Raw genomic sequence first — 18,418 nt, 5'->3', positions numbered from 1 at the left:
GTTGCACTGCCGGCCTAAGAAATGTGTATTTTTCCACTAAACAGGAGTTAACTGAGGGTGACTAATTCACTTAATCTTAGGAAAACAGCTGTTACACAAACTAATTTAAGACCTGTTTTCTTGAAACAAGCTTCCCAGAAGTTCACGCAGCATGAGGAAACATTACAGCCAGCTTTCATTTTCTCCACTGAAGGTATGATGACATTTAATGAAAGGTCAAGGTGGATTTGTAGCCGAACACTGTTGATATTTAGGTCTGCAGGGCTAATCTCTGTCCTGTTATGCAACGTTCCCAAAGGATGATGGGAACGGATGGTGGATGGATGAGCATCAAGTCACGCACGTCACAGTTACTGTACGCATGTGTGCTTAAGCTATCCTTCATGTTATCTGTGGTATAAGACGGGTGTTGGTGATATAGTGAGTAAATATGATACAAGAGATACATGAGTCTGACCACGATGAGTCTTATCTCAGCATTTAAAATTAATTCACAATTTTCATGAAATAAAATCGTCTTTTTTGGCTCAGTGAGAGTCCAGATTTGGGTTCTTCTGGCTACAGTGTGATTTGATGCCTGATGTGATTGGCATCTGTGAGGGCAGTGAGGGGTCTTACAGCTGTGCGGTGCCTTGCAGTCTGTCTGGGTCGTTGAGCAGTCAGCAGGGTGCAGCCGGGGGCACTTTACCCCCACATGGCAGGAAGTGGCTACATCGTGACAAGCAGAAGCCCTGTGAAGTATTCATCTGCAGGCAGAGACCCAAAGCAGGTCAGCTGTGGGTTAATACCAAGGATGGTGTAGACACACACACACACACACACTCCATATAGAGATGTCCTGATATACTACTTTTTTCCTCAGGATACAGATGCCTGAACTTGTTCATCAGCAGATACTGCTGGTCCGTTCCAGTGGGACAAAAATATGTATATTATTAAACAGCTGTACGCTCATACTACCAAACCTCTGTTGCAACTGTACTGCTATCCCCTGAAAACTCATTTTCATTTTACTGGTGACATGTTGTAGTGTAAAATATTGTCAAGCTTCTGACATTTCACTATCTGATCGGTGCATATACTGGCATACTTTCCAATACTAAATCCGGTATTTAAGGCTGTATCAGAGGCATTACAGATACTTGTATAGGTACTGGGACAGCTCTTTCTTTATTAAAGCTAGTGCTGTTAGGCTATTAAAAAAATATCAAATTAATTACAGTCTTGCCCATTAATTCTTCATGATTGATCGCATATATCAATTATTTCTGTGAGACGCACATCACATGTAGACTCTGGATTACCCTGTGTCTAGATGGTTATCTCTCACTTCCACACTTTAATTGTGCTCTCTTCTTCACCTTATTAAGTCTTAATTGACAAACTACTTCAATCTGATCCCCTTGCTTCCCTCCAGTCCTACCCAACACACCTGCACCACTGCACACAGCTGCTGGCCCCGCCCCTCTTCCTGTCTGTCTCTGTCTGCTTTGTCTTCATCAGCAGGTTAAATATTTTCTCTCACGACTCAGTTTTCTCAGCATGTGAGCCGCGTGTCCACGAGGGATGTTTCACTGGCGTAGCGTTTCAGAACGATCTTTGTTACCAAATGACATCGGCACCTTTTACCAGCTTTAACACAGCAACAGATTTAGGTTATTTTAAAAGGAAAAGACCGTTGCTCATGAATTTACAGTCTGTCTGTGTCTGTTGACCCTGTTGCAGCAGGTAAGGGAGGGATGAGGAGCGAGGGCAGATAGTGTACTTATTTATTGATCACGGATTAATAAAATAATGATAAATTAAAAACCAGGTAACGTTAGCTGTGTCTCAATTCATCCTTCGAAGGCGGCGGTCTATGAAGGATGAGTCATTCTTAACCTGTGTAGACCCCTAAGGCCGAACTGAAATGAGACGGTCTGGTCTACAGAGGATTTCCTGTTTGCATCACCAGCTGTTCCCGCTACTGACCAGAAGTCACCAAACACCGCTCCTGTTGCCTAGCAACAGGTAGCTAGTGGGCTAACTAGCTATCATAACTGAAGTTACGTGACTTAACCTATTATTGTATTGATTTGAAACCAAATTCCTCGGACGTTTAGGAGTCCGCCATCTCGTTTGAACTGGCATGCAATGAATCTCGGGATATGTTGGGACGTGAAGGATGCACCTGATGGATCCTTCGTAACCATAGACTGTATAAATAATGGACGTAGTCTCAGTGACGTCACCCATTGGTTTCTGAAGAAGCGTTTGGAAGCCCAAATTGCGCCGCCGCTGGGGGTCGCCATATTGGAAATGCCAGAGCCGGCTAATCCAGAGACGGGCAAAGAGGCGGAGCGCGACCGAGCTACAGCTGATGGCCGAGGACTATGGGCGGGCCGCATGAATCAGCCAGCTACGGCTATGAAGCTAGGCTATATGCTCCTCAGCGTAGCTAGCGGTTATTATCCATAGACTGTATAAATCATGAATGAGCTGGTTTGACTTTCCCAGGAGGAGATTCTGTTTGTGACTGACTGCAGTTGTTTAGTTATCAGACTAAAGAAGTAGCGGACTCGCTGCTCGCTCGCCCGGTGAGAGAGCGGCGAGCCGACACGTAACAGGAAACTTAAAAGAACCGGTCTCTTATTAACTACGGTCCGCTGTAATCTCTCCGGGGAAAAGCCAACAACTCCTGACTCCTATTTACTGGCCGACAATTAAATAAATGTTTGATAAACACTAAACAGGCTAACAAGCAGCTAAAGCGAGCACAGTATACCTGCTACGAGTGCTAAAAATATTTAAACTCACCGAAAAGCTGGAGCTCAGACTTATTGCACAGTAATAAAGTTCCATAAATCCCACAGAGAGATTATTTGTCCAAACTTTGAATGAAAAAATCCCCAAAAGTCTCCAACAACACAAACAGGTGAAGTTAAGCTCAGTGTCTGTGTCTGTGTTGACGTCTAGCAGACAGCCAGCAGGAGCCACCTGTCAATCAAGTGATCCGGCCCCTATGATTTAAGGCTTAATATAATTAAAACGAGTGTGTTATAAAAAAATTCACTTTATATTTGCAAAAACTGTTTACATGTGCACTGCAAACATTAGAAATAATTAGTTATTAGTCCATTGTTAACTACAGTTTAGGTGGATTAATTTAATCAGACATTTTTTTTAAATAAATGAAAACATAATATGGTTGTACGATTATAATGAAAGACAACAAATTATAGTATTTACAAGCTCTATGATGAGTTACACTGTGCTGAATAAGAAGTGTACTGAACTATAAAAACAGAGATAAAAAAACATCCATCAAAAATGTCCAAAAAAAAAATAACATTGCACACTGGGGCTTTAAACTCATGTAAACGTCCACATTACAGTTCTGTTGTGTTGTACTTGTTCGCTTGCCTGTAAGCGTTTGAGATGAATCCTCATAAGAAATCTTGTGTTCACATTACTGATAATCTTCAGACAGTACAGTGGTAGAAAAGTTTCTCCCTTGAAAGAAATTGTTAAACAGACCGTGAAGTACATTCGACTTTATAGCACCAAGAATTTTGTTCCCCTTGGCTGGATTTTGATCTGGGCGTCTTCAGATTAATGGTGTTGGGGCCAGCCTGCAGTCCACATTTGTATAGTCACAGCCAGATTGTTAAATCATATGGGTGTAAATGTATCAGCTGATATAAGATCATTGCTGCTGTACTGTAGATCTGTATCACAGTACAAGTAACAAGAAATTGCAGTGCAGAAAAGCCTAACTTCTGTTTGAGGTAGTTTAAACATTGACCCCTTAAAAGTGTGCTTATTTTTTACTTGTAAATGCTTCCACTCCAGTTTATCTTGTTGGTTGTTCTTTAAAAAAAAATCCAATTTCCATTTAAAATCCAATCCATTTAAAAGAGTCATTTTTAACTGCAAGAGCATTGTATTTATTTTGAGTGTCTTAACAAGCTGTAGAAAATGACAGTATGAGTGGCAGACTGTTGATTTTATCGACACATAAATACTATATGTGACCGTTCTATGCAGGTAGCTCATTAGACGTCTTGCATAAATGACAGCTGATCACTGTTGGCTGAATCCTCCATAATCACCAGCAAGGTTATCATATCATCATCTTAAGCTGATAATCTTAAAAGCTGTTAAATGAGGCCTCAAAGATTCAGAGCTGTAAAGAGTCTGACTCGCCGGTTTGATGAAATGAAATTAACTGGAGCTGAGACGGAGAAATGTTGGTGTCTAAGTCTGTCTGATCAGAACACTGTCAGACTTACCAGCACTCTTTTTGTCATTGCCATAACGTCTCAAAGATGCAGCTTCTTCCAGTTCATTTAATGTTACTTTCGAATGTTTAGTATGAGGAGTTTATCATCAATGCATCAGGTTTCCTCAGAAAAAGATAAATTAAGTGAATAAATCACACAACTGTATTGTTTCATCTGCTTCTGCTAATAGAATATGTTTGTCATCATGCTTTGTACGGTCATATATAACCTTTATCCAATTAAATAATCCCATCGAGATCAAGATCTGTTAAGCAAGGCAGACGTTAGCACAGCAGAGAAAAACAGAAACAGACGATGACCAGATGGCATGAACGCCATCGGAGGCAATCACAGACATCACTAAACAGATTTGGAGAGAGACATCTGAAAATCGACGAGTTGGATTAGACCTTCAGGTTTCTACATTATTTATTTATTCCATATATGAGACTCAAAGTTGATGAAGACATTCTTCCAAGGTTCAGTATTTATCAGAGGGGAAACTAGAGGTAAACAGACTACACCTCTGTTTAGTTAAATTCTCTGGTGTTTATTCGTCTGGACAATTTCAGTGTCACCACCATAAAGTGTGTGGCTGGCAGGGAGATGTGAACTGGAATTATGGGTTTGTCAGATTGAAAAAAGATGTCCAGCCTGCAGCAGATCAAGCTTCAGATTGTATAGAGATGTCTAAATAAAGTAAAAGGCAGGCATACAAGAGTGTGTCATCTGTATAAAAAAGTGTCTTTGTTGGAGTGATAATATTGTTAATGTTGAGAGAGAATAGTAAAGGATCCAACACAGAACCCTGTGGTACCCCACAATTTATCCTAAGAGAGGTTGTTTGGAGACTATCAGACAAAGATGCAAAACAACGGTTTCTAGGTCATGTCACTGTAGACAACTAAATGCAACGGTCAATGCTTTTCTTCTGGGTGTAAGCTGGTGCAGGGAAAACTCCTGTAAAAATCTGTGTTCCAGCTAACACAAGGATCCTGAGATGGACAATTTTTCATTTCATTTAAAACATCACATTCGAAAGAGAAAGGAGAGAGCTACGGTTTATGCATGTTGCTTCATCGGAGAAATACATTATAAATTGTTGTTCTGTGGTTTGTGGTTTAATGTAGAGGTTTTTTTTGTTTAGTTTTGTTAGTTAAGTACCATGCAGTTGTCGAAAAACTCGTTTTGGTTGCTGGGTAATACAAAAAGATAAACAGCCATAAGCTTTCAATGTTGTTTGCAAGAAAAATGAAATAATTACAATTGAACTCACCATACAAATATTGGTTAGAAAAATTCCAATGAGATGTCTTCTTAAAATCATTAAGCACGTGTTTGTGCTATAACTTGGTGTCGATTAGTGCTGTCAGAAATGACGTTTGATTATTCCTTATTAAAAACACATAGGTTCGAACAATTTTAATATCTATTTTTGCGCAATACGTCTACAACAGGACACACCAATACAATGAGAGAACTTATGTTCAAAGATATATTTATTTAAACGTAAACATGCCTTTCAAAAGGTCAACACTGGCTTCCTACACCTTCCAAAATAAATATATAATATAAAAATATATTTATATAAATATATAAATACCACACGCCACGCGGTTGTTGTATTAGCTCGTTTCAGCTCGACTAAAGTTAATTATTCACATCTCATAGTACAAAGTGACGTTTTGAGACAGCCGCGGTAGTGCAGATTTTTTCACATTGAATATTAATTTTAATAACGAATTTAGCATATTTGTTAACAGCCCTAGTGTTGATACTGAAAAAAAAATCCCCTCTCAGTCTGACTATATGGACAGAACGCAAAGTGTCAAACACATACATTGGAGAAAAATTTGGCGTCACAATATGCAGCCATATGCTGAAACGCTAACAATGTTCCTGTGGCAAGTACTAACAAAGATTTCAGCAAATGAATCACCAGGTAAGATCGTCCTTTAAGAACAAAAGGCCTTGCACAGCTCAGCTTCAGCCTGTCTGGAGTGTCACATTCTCACACTCTTCTGGGTTCTGGGTTCTTTACTTTGTTGGTCGAGCATCCCACCACACAGCAGTTGTTTTGTTGTTGTTTACTTGCAGTACAAAGTGACAAGGAGGCAGCTTCCTCTCGGGTGTGGGCGGGACAGTATTGCACTCGGTCTCTGTTAGGGTTGGGTATCGTTTGGATTTTAATGATTCTGATTCAGATTCTGCTTATTGATTTTGGTTCTTTGAAGGGCAGGGTCAAAACAGGTCACATGCTTATTTCACAGAAAATAAACGCCTCACACCTCGAAAGGACCTCGCACAGGGTCCACAGCAGCACTTCAAAAGTAGCCCAATTCCGTGGGAAAACACCTGCCAACCCTGGCTTCACATCCTGCATTTTTTTACTATATGTAATATTTTCAAGACTGTTGTTGACCCAGCATGATTCTCTCCTAACTTCTGTCTCCTCCCCGCGCGGCATTATAACTCTGATAAACTACGCATGAATCACCTCCTGCTCATCTCATTGACAGCATGTGGAGAGTTTATGCTTTATAAAGATTGTTCATGGAAATATGGACAGATCGCAACCCTACTGAGTCAGGTACAGAGCATGAGACACACAGATCGGTGTCCTCACTGCGCCGCATGATTACAGTATTACCGCCATCTCTCCCCCTCGTCGGTTCGGGATTGTCCCGTATTAAAAACTTAGATGCAGTCTCCTTACTGAATAAATGATCTGTCTGTATTTCCGTGCATGTGACCGCGATTTATGCACATGCATGTCAATGAGCGGGGCCTCGCACCCCTGCCTGCGACGGCTCTGTCTGGGGGAAATTTGTTTAGGAATCGATGAGCAGCATCGAAAATAAAATGTCTTTGTGATTCCGTCAGAATCTGAATTTTCTCTGGATGCCCAAACCCTCGTCTCTACTGAATCTTTAGCATGACGCAGCTTTTATTAGGAAGCCACAATCACTGTCTATTCACAGCCGGCCCTCTATTTAATTGTGCTTGTCTGCACAGGGCCAGTAAAACCTGTGTCCTGTTCCTTCAGCTCTATTTTACACTGTTATGAACTTGTGTTTATCCACAGAAAGCCTTTATAAACACAAAGACTCTTTTCTTTAAAGCACCTGGGTAAAGCTAAAGGCAGCCATAGTTCTCCTCTGCCAAACACTGTTTACTCTTTCTTTTCTTGCATAAATTTGTGCAGCATTTTCAGTCAGCCTCCCAGTCACAAGCCTCATGCAACCTTCATCCCGCCGCCAACTCACTGCTTTATGTTTAAAATGCCATTTTTTTGCATAACAATAAGTCTGAGACAGTGGCTGCTGCAGTCTTTGTTAGTGTTTTCCTGTTGCTACCAGCACTGCTGTACTACACAAAGGCCATTCTTCATCTTGTCAGCATTACTCGTTCTTTTATGCAATGCATGGTGGCTAATAAAATAAACTCAAAGAGCAGACTGGAGGAAAAAACAAGCAAATGACCGAGTAAGACAAATTGGGAGCAGAGTTTCAGGCTGGTTCACTGAGTTCAGGAAGGAAAGAGAGTGAGGAGGCACGAATTTTTTATTTTAATGTATGTCACGTATCTTTGTTCACTCCTGAGGTAGTACGACCTCTGGAGCTGCTTCTTTTAAATTTCCATCTTTTATGTTTCTCACTTTGGCACATAAACCCCCCCCTCCCTCCCGGACTAGGATGCTCCTCCAACTGAAAATGAGTTTGTCTTTTAGGTCACGTTTTCACAGCGCGTACACTTGTGGTACCAGACAGTAGACTGTAAAGAGGCCAGTGGATTCTGGTGGATTTAGAAATGATCCTCTTAGGGAGCCAGAAAAGCCTCGTGTTCCTACTGATGAGCCATGAATGCAGAAACAGAGACGCAGACAAATCAGACACAGAAAAGGAAACGGCGGGTTCTTATCGCTCATGTCTGACGCTCTCTCATCTGCATTTGATTTGATGTTTCTGCTCCCTGAAAATAAACCCAGTGTGGTTCAGTTGTGAGATTTATTGTGAAAATGTGATCTGTAGATCTGAGCTGATATCCTGTATTCATTTGTTGCATCAATTCAGAGCTCTGCCAGCTAAAGCTTTCTGTCTTATGTAACTAATCTGATTAAATTGTATCTGATTACAGTTAATTTAATTCAAAGAAATGTCTCATTAGGATATGAATGAATTATGTAAGGTACTGTAGGCAAGTTAAACCTGCAGCTGTAACTAAACTGTGACAAATGTTAAGAACTGGAACTTGTGACAAACTGGCTGCATCGTTGTTATAAAGTAACAAACTAAAGAAGAGCGGCTTGTTAGTTGCTTGAAATGTGTTGCTCTCAGACAGTCTCTCACAGCTGGAAGTCTAGATCAAAGTATCAGAGACATCAAAAATGTTCTCTCAAGTAATCCTAGTTTCATGACGGCTCTAGCTGTATATTTTTTTAAAAACCTGGAAACAATTCACAGAGAAAAACAGAGAATAAAATGCCTTATATTTCCCATTCACACTCATGTGAGCCCAACGACCCGCCAACAGCAGAGGGTGCTAACAATAGGGATGGCTCATGAATTTAAAATATTTGAATACTCATTCATTTAGAAGAAATCGAAGCGTTAATGCGAATATTATCTCATCCTAAAAATAATTTTTGTCCACTGTTTTTACCAGCGCCTGGTTGTAATGCGGTGCTCCCGCCAGACGGGGGCTATAGTGCATCTGAAAGCTGTTTGCTATCCGCCATTAAATAACAAGAGAAGAAGAAAGCATGCAGGCTAGGTGCCGATAAAACGGGTGTTGGGCTGTGACATTCGGAGCCGCCAGAGTGTTCTGTGTGAAACTCCTTCGAAACAGGCAACGAAAATGAGGACAGGTGCAAACTTTGCCTGATAAAACTAGCATATCAAAAGTCTACAACAACTATGCACAGTATGACCGTAAGTGAAATGATCCATGTCTGTGTACTATGTAGGGAAGATGCACAGCTTATTATAACTAGGGCTGTCAAAATAACGTTAGTTTCGATTAATTAATTACAGAAAAATAAGGCATCAAAAAAATGAACGCACTTTATTATATCCCAGTGACCTCAAAGGTCACTGAGCATACAAACCCCCCGGCAGCTTTGGGGGGCCAGGGAGCTTGCTAAACTACACTTCCTCAATCTAGGACGCCCGCCTCCGATGTCATGTCTCATTCAAAATCGTCAGGTTTGAAATTTAGACTGCAGACCTGAAGATTTTTTAAATGATCCACCTTTATATTCTTGTCGTATTTGGTGTTCTGTCCCGCTCTGAGCCGTTGCCTGCAGCGAAAGGGTAGCATTTCACTCCAGCGTCTCTCGCTGGGCCGTTCCTTACAGAGGGAGGGGTGCAATGCACGCTGGGTGTTGTAGGAATGTAGAATAGGTGAAACCACGAGCTTTGACTGACAGCGGCTTTATCCAGGGGAGAGCTGATCCTTTAAGAGCGTTGGACAAACACTGATTTTATGTAAAACTGCTTCATTCATTGTTTTATCGGTTAAAATGAACAGGTCAGTTTGTTTTGTAGAGGAGGAGACCTCTGGGCATAATTTCGGCATGTTATGATTTAACCGCTGAGCTAAACCTGAAGCACCAATTTTCAACATGCAACTACTTTGTTCATTGTAGCTTTGACTAGCATTACACTCTTTGCTCACTCTGAACTGTTGCTGTGTGCTATCCTCAACAGAAAAATGTCCAGAAGTCAGTGATTATTCGCTGCTCTTAAACAGTAGTTGCAGTTTGCAGCCATCTGAAAAACAAGTCTAACAATCTGTGAACAAAAGTTTTGTTCTTTTTGTCCTCTAATCTTTCTGAATGTAGGAAATGTAGCCTATAATGTAATGCCGTGTGTTTTTGTTAATTGAATTGATTTTTGGACGTTTATCCCCCTGAACAGTTTGTGTGGTTAACCAAAGCAAGCCTTCACAGATCCTGTCAGCCTATTGGTATGCAAAATTAAGACCCCAAAGAGATCATTATTATTTATATTTTTGACATGGAATTAGTGTGAAGGTGGTGCTTTTTTTTTTTTTAACCAATTACTAACTAAACCAAATATTCTTGCAAAATGTTGAATATGACACAACAATGTAAAACTGTCACATGCCATTTTAGCTCTCTGTGTAGCTGTTTCCACTGAGAAGCTGCAGAGCGGCTCTGAGTTAGAGACGAGGCAGACGGATCCCAGAGGAGGGAGGGAGTATTGACCAGCAGCCAGGCCCTGACACTCCAGGATGCATTGTGAGGAAGTGAAGCTGCAGCTCTGTGCGTGGGCAGATTGATTCCCGGGAATTCTGCGAGAGAAGCGGGCCAGCCGTTTATCTCCGAACAGCACGGCTGAGGAATTAGAGCCAGAATCGGAGATAACTGCACAGAAGTTTGCCTCAGCGCTGTTTGTGCACAGATGTTATTTATAGTTCACAGAATTTCAAAGTGCGCTCGAACACAGAGTCAACGGCAAGATCCATTTTTACACCGCAGCCATTTTTAGACATCAGAGATACAACTATTTATTCTCACTGATATTATAACAATAGTTTCTTCACTACAACGCTCCTCACAGTTTGGTTGTTTAAGTCCTGCCTGTCAAACGAAACTGCACAGTATTCAATTTACTTATTCATCATTTTACCCGACAGCTTTTCACCACAAAAGGCACAATTTAGTCTCCTTATGCAGCAGGTTTCTGTCGTTTTAAAGGGATGGCCCAATGGAAACATAATAAAAACTGTATCTGTATTTTCATTACTAGATGTCTGAAAAGGTTTGATGAGTCGGGCAGATTAAACTGACCCCTCTGCCCCTGCACTCTCACTGCTATCAGGAGTTTAAGATGGGGGATGTAGGGCTTTGCACAATGACATGCAGTCACCAACCAGTGGCTAAAATATTTCATATTTTAATGATTTTTCCTCCTTTTTGAAAACATGCAGTGTATTAGCCCACACAGTCTGTAAATAGCTGGAGCCAGAATATTCCTGATTGATGATTAGATTTCTGTAACTGTGAAGTAACCTGTCTAATGATTATGCACTCTGTGCAATCAAGGCAACACTTAATGTGATTTCATAAGATAAGATAAGATGGAACTTTATTAATACCGAAGGAAATTATACTGCCAGATAGCTCCAAAAAATACTGTACAAATATAAAATGTAAAGTGTGTGGGTTAATGCAAAAGAGCCGGATAGAAAAACAATATTACAATAGTTTTTTACAGAAGTAGGCCAAATTTTATTTGTCAAATACGGAGCGGCGACTCGACAGGACACGACCTCTAAGCTCAGTGCACACAGGTTCACATGAAGCACGTGGAGGTGGGGACACATGTTGATCGAGACAGACAGGGATGGTTGTCCATCATGAAGCTAAATTTGCTGTAAATCTGAGGCTTATGTTTGAAGCTTGGCCCTCAGGAGCAACTACATGGCAGCAAAGAAGACCTTTTTTCTGGTCAGTTAACATGATGATGGCAAACAGTGCCACAGGTAGCAAAATGTCATCAATCAGTGTCTCGCCATCAAATCAAAGAGTTTATTCAATTCAAATTTAAGATAATTGAAACTGGTTAAAAAGCAGTTTCATGTTAACAATCAGGGTTTGGTTTTTTTGGCGCTCTCTGCACCTCAGGACTTCAGGAGGGGCTGCGCTGAGCTGCTTGTCTTTAGGTAAGGAGTCCTTCACTGTGCTGAGCCAGGACATACAACAATGACAGCAGTCATATCACACCCATTCAAAGCTTAGACAGATAATAATAATGATATATATATATATATATATATATATATGTATATATAATATTATTTTAAATAATAAAATGCATTAATTTTATTGTACTGGTATCAGAAAGGTACTTGATATCTGCTAATACTGAAGTCTAGGTAGGTTGGTGATGTATTTATGGGCTGCACGGTGGTTCAGTGGTTAATTGTAATTAATCGCATATATCAATGATTTATGTGAGAAGCACATCACATGCAGACTTCCACTTCCACACTTTAATTGTCTCTTCTTCACCGTATTAAGTTTTGATTCACAGACTACTTTAATCTGATCACTTTGCTTTACTTCACTCCCCCAACACACCTGCACCTCTGTCCTCTGCACAGCTGCTGGCCCCGCCCCCTCTTTCTGTCCGTCTCTCTGTCTGCTGTGTTGACTGTCTTCATCAGCAGTCTGTTTAATGAAGTCACAAAAGTTAAATATTTTGTCTCGCAGTTCAGTTCTCACAGCCGCGTGTGCACGAGGGACGTTATTAATGACGTAGTGATCGAAGCAATCGATCGATCGTTACCTAATGACATCTGCACCTTTTATACGCGACCGCCACTGCAAAATGTACGTAGCAGAAAGACAGTCATGTTTCTGATAAGAACTTTATGTGCTGTTTATATTTATACTGTAGCCCTTCAGTATCCCAGGCAGCTACACTAAAAAGGCCTCATTCACATTATTGATTTGATGTTTGATGTTTTTTCTCAATGGGGATATTTACTGAAGTCAATTTGATTTGACTTCGTTACTGCCAATAACGTGTCATCATACTTTTTAACTTTATTGGATTTTCAACATAACAAAAAAGTATCCTATAATTGCACATATAAATTGTAAAAAAAAATATATTATACTTTACATAGAGTGCAACAAAACAAGTAAAGCAAAACAGACCAAAAAACAGAGGAAAATAAAACAGTCACAAAAAATGTAACAAAGAAAGTAGTTTTTCTTCTTCTCCTCCTCTGACTCCTTTCGGGGTGAGAGGTCCAGATTGTGCCGTGTTAGAGCAGGGCTGCATGAAGCTCAGCGGTGCTGTACCCTGGCGTGCGTCCACTCTGTCAGTGCCAGTGTTTGGCCGTAGCGATGAGGCCTTCCTCCGCACATCCCCTCCACCACAGCGGGTCAGCAGGGTCAGGCGTCCAAAGCAGATTTAGTCACACAGCAAGAAATATCAGGCAGAATGATAGCACTGCCGGGCCTCGGTGACTCACAGAGGAAAACGTCTCCTTCAATGATAAAGCAGAGGAGTAGTGATAGTAAGAGACGTAGACAGGGAGGGTATTTTACAAGAAAACTTTAATGTGAATCTTCTGGATATTTTTAAATTATTTTGTGAATGCTTTCTGCGTCTGTCGATTGATATTGTGGATTAATTTAGCTGAAATGTAGGTCAATTAATTAATCAGTGAACCAAAACTTCCCAAAAATAAGGATTTACTTTTTCCTGTCTGACCTTATGCGTGTAGAAATATTGATTTTGGTCGTGTTGGTTGAACAGAAATGCAACTTTGCGACATTGTGGTGGGAATTGTTATCAGCACAGTTCATAGAGCAAATCCTTATTAAATAAAATAATCAATAGATGGGGGCACCAGTTAATTGTGTTCGTGTTGCATCATGTTGCATGTCATCCCCACTCTCTTACTATATTTCTGACTCTATCCACTGTCCAAATAAGAAAGGCAAAAATAATCTTTAACAGATTAGGTTCCTCATTGTGCTATTGTATTCAAGCAGGCTACTCAAACATGTTTTAAACACACACACACACAGTGAAGTTGGTGTGTGCAACCCTCACTGCAAGACCATCACAGTAAAACAAGTCTCACAACTGTTCTGCTACAAGCTTTTTTTCAGCTACTTTGCAGCCATCAGTCTGTGTGAGGATGCATCCAGCTTAACGTCCTTTAAGTTTATTGGATGGATGTATGATCATCAGCTGCAGATTGACTTTAACAGTAGTTGGGTTAATCTTTAATATAAATAGACAGAAGGGACTTGGTTGCGTACACTGTGTTTATAAATGAGGTAGAGGGATTACAGAAGCTGCTTGATATTAAAGGCCCAGTTCACCGATTTTCAACCTCAGTCCTATCATGCTATCATGGGGAGCTAATGCCACTACGGTAGGGAAAAATGCTATTTGGCTCCTTTGGAGGACGCAATCCACTTCTCCAATGGCTCCTGGAAAACCTCCGCCAGACTACGTAAAACGCTTCATCTGGCGGAGGCCAGGGAGCTCGCTAAACTACACTTCCTCAATCTAGGGTGCCCACCTCCGATGTCATGTCTCGTACAAAATCGTCAGGTTTGAAATGTAGACTGCAGACCTGAAGAGTTTTTAGACGATCCAGCGGTATATCCTATACTAGTATTTCACTCCAGCATCTCTCGCTGGGACGTTCCTTTCAGAGGGAGGGGCGCAATGCACGCTGGGTGTTATAGGAATGTAGAATGGGTGAAACCACGTGCGGTTTGTACAACTTTCTCCACAGCTATGGCGCCAATTTCAAATATTATTGCTTCTATCGATTACAGAGAACACAAGCTGTGACTGACAGTGGCGTTTTTCAGGGACAGATTGCTCCTTTAAAAAAATCCAGTCCACTTTTTGACCAAATGTTGCATTTGCTTGTTATATTTAGTAAAACTGGTTGTAGTACTGTTTAGTTTATATTTTTAAGAAGGTACATATTCCTCTTGTTTATGTTAATGTCCACAAGGAGCACATGTAGGCCTATATGTTGTTTTATAAAATAAGTATCTACAGTGATGTAAGTCAGCTGACTGTATGGACTGTGATAACAGGAAAGCAGAAAGATCTCAGAGGTGTGAGATGACAGATGCTTTTTGTGTGACTTGGTCCTTCCTGCCACTGTCACATGCAGCCAGTCGAAAAGGTTTGAGGTGATGTATCCAGAGCTGAAGGGAGCAGCCTCGTGTGAACGTCACTCTGTTGTTCTTTCACACTCATGACATGTACAGTTGTGCGATGCAGCTCTGTGACATGACGAACGCTGAACCAAGGAATGCTGCTTTTTAAACAAGTACCAAGTACACACAGAGCTCAGACACACAGGCTTTATTGTTACGCAGCCATATGTCCCTGAATAGCAGCAATGTTACAGTACAGACCGGTGTTTCACAGTGTGAACCCTGCATGCACTCACAATCTGCCTCTTTCTCTGCAACACACACACACACACACACACACACAGCGCTGTCATATGAGTGCATTATACCCTTGGCCTTGAACGTTGTTGTGTAACCTGCCTTTGCATTGTGGCTTCTTGGCCCAGTCGAGCATTCAGAGAGGACTTCAGACGTGTTACGTAAGAGGTCTTTGCGTGATTCCCACCTCTATACTCTGCACTGCTCCGGGGATTTCTGTATTCATCAGCCATGTCACTTTCTCCAGCCTTGGTATCATTAATACACTTCACATTTGGATAAAATGACATTTTACTTCTCAGTTTGGTTTTATGCGAGAACAGCTTGAATGTAAGCGCCTGACAGCTCATTAAAGTTTAGATACTAATTATGTTGTTGTGAAGATGAGACGTCAAAAGTTAGAGCATGAAAATGTGTTGAATAAGTTGTAAATGTCAGGTGTTTATATTAATCTTCTGTTGACAGTTTCACAAAGGTTTCATAAAATACTGCAGCATATATCTTCATAAACCTGAGCCTACTTTGTGTGCTGCTAATTAGCAAATGTGAACATCTTTAATAAGATGGTCAACATATAAAGAAAACGGTGCTCCCAATAATCCCTTGGACATTTGTGATCTTTGATTGTAGCATGAGAAAACACAAATAGATTTCGAGTCACATGAGACGTACTAGTTGGCACATTGCCGTCCCTAATTTTGGCAAACAATTTTAGTATAACTGATTGATCTAAGTTTAAAAATACTATAGAGACCTGATCCAATCTCTTTAGAGTATACAGCTCTGGAAAAAAAATAAGAGACTACTCCAAATGATCCTTAAATCAGCATCTCTCTCTACATGTCATGGATGCAGATCTGAACCTCATTAAAACCTCCTGAATGTGATCAAGAGGAAGATGGATGATCACAAGCTATCGGACAAAGGCGAACTCCTCCAGACTGGTGGAGAACAGCCAAGACGCATGAACACTTCCTGAGTTAAAACTTTAGGATTCTGTTGTTTAAACATGAACATGAACTTGTTTTCTTTTCATTGTTCCAGCTCTGAAAAAAAATTTTTTTTTGCATCTTTAAGTTTTCATAACCAGTCGTCATTTTCTGCTAATAAAAGACCTAAATGAGAATATTTGAGAAATGTTTGCAATAAAACAAAAGTTAATTTTACTCAAACACAAACCTATAAATAGAAGAACCAGAGAAAAACGTATTTTTGCAGCGGTCTCCTATTTTCTATAGGAGTTGTATATAGAGAGTATTGGCCAATAGGGCACATGAAATAAAAGGGGAAACTGAATTAAGCTGTGCTCACCAATCTTATTATTATTATAGATATAACATGTCTATAAATAAGCTGCTGGTCGCTTCCTTGCGTTCACATTACTTTCAACCTAGAACGAGTGTGCATGACTTGTAAAGACTGTCCTAACTGAAGAACAGATCCATAAAGAGAACTGTGCTGATTTTAGCTCCACAACATACAAACATGACTTTAGATCCAAAACATAACTCTGGATCTCAATTCTTACTTAAAGTGTGCCAGACCTGTTTCACTGCCACCATGCCCGACAGAGTCGACCAATGTTGTTGATATGTCAGTGTTCAATGTGTGATGAGGTCATGATGGCATTTACATGGCAAGAGAATACCTGTATGTTACAACTGCAAAACGTGCATTTAAATATATAGTTCAGGTTTTTTGAAGTGGGCATGTATGAGGGACTTATCAATTGTAAGTGTACTACGTAGAGTCAGCACGGTGAAACCATCCGAAGTTTCTACACAGAAGCTAAGCTAAGCGCCCCTGCAGACGGGGTCACTTGTTCCACGTACTTCAGCCACTTAAGAGAGTCCTACATATAAACAAACATGTCAGTTTAAGTGTGCGCTGTATTTGAGTTTTATGTCACAGCTTCACGTTGATGTCAGACAGCCCCTTCCCTCTGCACTAGGTCTCACTCTGCACAAAAGCTCTGTATACCGACGCATTCGATGCACAGGTACTTGTGGCCCCGTCTGCAGCAGATTCTGGCTTAGCTTCTGTGTAAGAACTCCGGCCGGCTTCTCCTAACAGACGCCATGCTGATTATACGTAGTACACTTACTGTTGATAAGTACCTCATACAAACCCATTAAAAAAAAAAATCAACTGTCCCTTTAAGGCCCCAGCCTCACAGAGTTGTAAGCATGACTGTGGACTTTTTTTTGTAAGTCTTTTCTGAGGTTTATTCATCAGTAGCACCAACATAGGTAAGAATTCATAATGACAGTTATTATCAACCACTGAATACATAACAAGACTCATAAATCCTGTAAGTCCAGGCCTGTAGTTGTTTATCGTTTCACTCCCACATGCTCTCATGACAGCACTTCATGAGAACATTTGAGGTCAGAACAGATTTCACACTGTGAAGTCTGAACACTGAGTTAGTCTGTTCTCGCTCTCAATGTCATACATTAAAACATGTTAAATCAATGTGCCTGTCCCTGCCTCATGCATTACATTAAACAGGATCACTCGGCCTTTAAGGCTGTGTTTCATAGCTGCCAGTTATTGATTTAATGTCTTTCTATAAGACTACAAATTGTCCTAACGAGGCTGCATCCTCTCAGCCCGGCCTCGCCTGCTCCTCTGTCCGCACTAAGTGCTGTTTCCAAATATAGAGCGTTTCTTCACTTACACAGAGAACAGAAAGTTTTCACGGAGCTTGGCTGCAGTCGCGTGGCTCTCAGTGATGGCACTGAGTTTTGCTGCGTTTGAGAGTTGACTTGTTTGTGACTGCACTGGAGCCACAGGGGACGCCCAGTGGGTGTCATCTTACTGGCCCAAACCAGAGAGCTGTCTGTTTTCCTTTGTAATCAGCTACAGTGTTATGGGATGTTACTGCAACAGAGGGATGACAGTAAACACAATTTTTAACTTCAAATCCATCCGTGCAATGTTTTTATGCACATACATTGCATTTTCTTAAAGATTAATAACAGGTGTATTATTAATGTTTTTAATTATTCTTTATTCTATTTTAGTGTTTTAACTTACAAATGACTATTAGTGCCCATGGATGGTTATCGAGAATGTGATTGGTCAGTAGTATTCAGTCAAAATTGTTAGCTTGCTTTGGTACGTAGCACATCTAATTTATGTTCCAATTAAATCCATAGACAGTGTCAGTCAAACAGCAGCCCAG

General features: G+C 40.7%; 1 protein-coding gene across 4 annotated transcripts in view; it reads left to right on the top strand.

Annotated features, from left to right (window-relative positions):
- The window catches only part of map6a (microtubule-associated protein 6a), a 31,267-nt gene that overhangs the window by 1,510 nt on the left and 11,339 nt on the right, over nt 1-18,418 (top strand). The gene's annotated exons all lie outside the window — the stretch shown is intronic.

The sequence above is a fragment of the Semicossyphus pulcher genome, unplaced genomic scaffold, assembly GCF_022749685.1.
Source record: "Semicossyphus pulcher isolate SPU_LCO1_2020_fin unplaced genomic scaffold, fSemPul1.0.p SCAF_10, whole genome shotgun sequence".
In the NCBI taxonomy this organism is placed as follows: Eukaryota; Metazoa; Chordata; class Actinopteri; order Labriformes; family Labridae; genus Semicossyphus; species Semicossyphus pulcher.
This window is presented reverse-complemented; position numbering and strand designations above follow the sequence as displayed.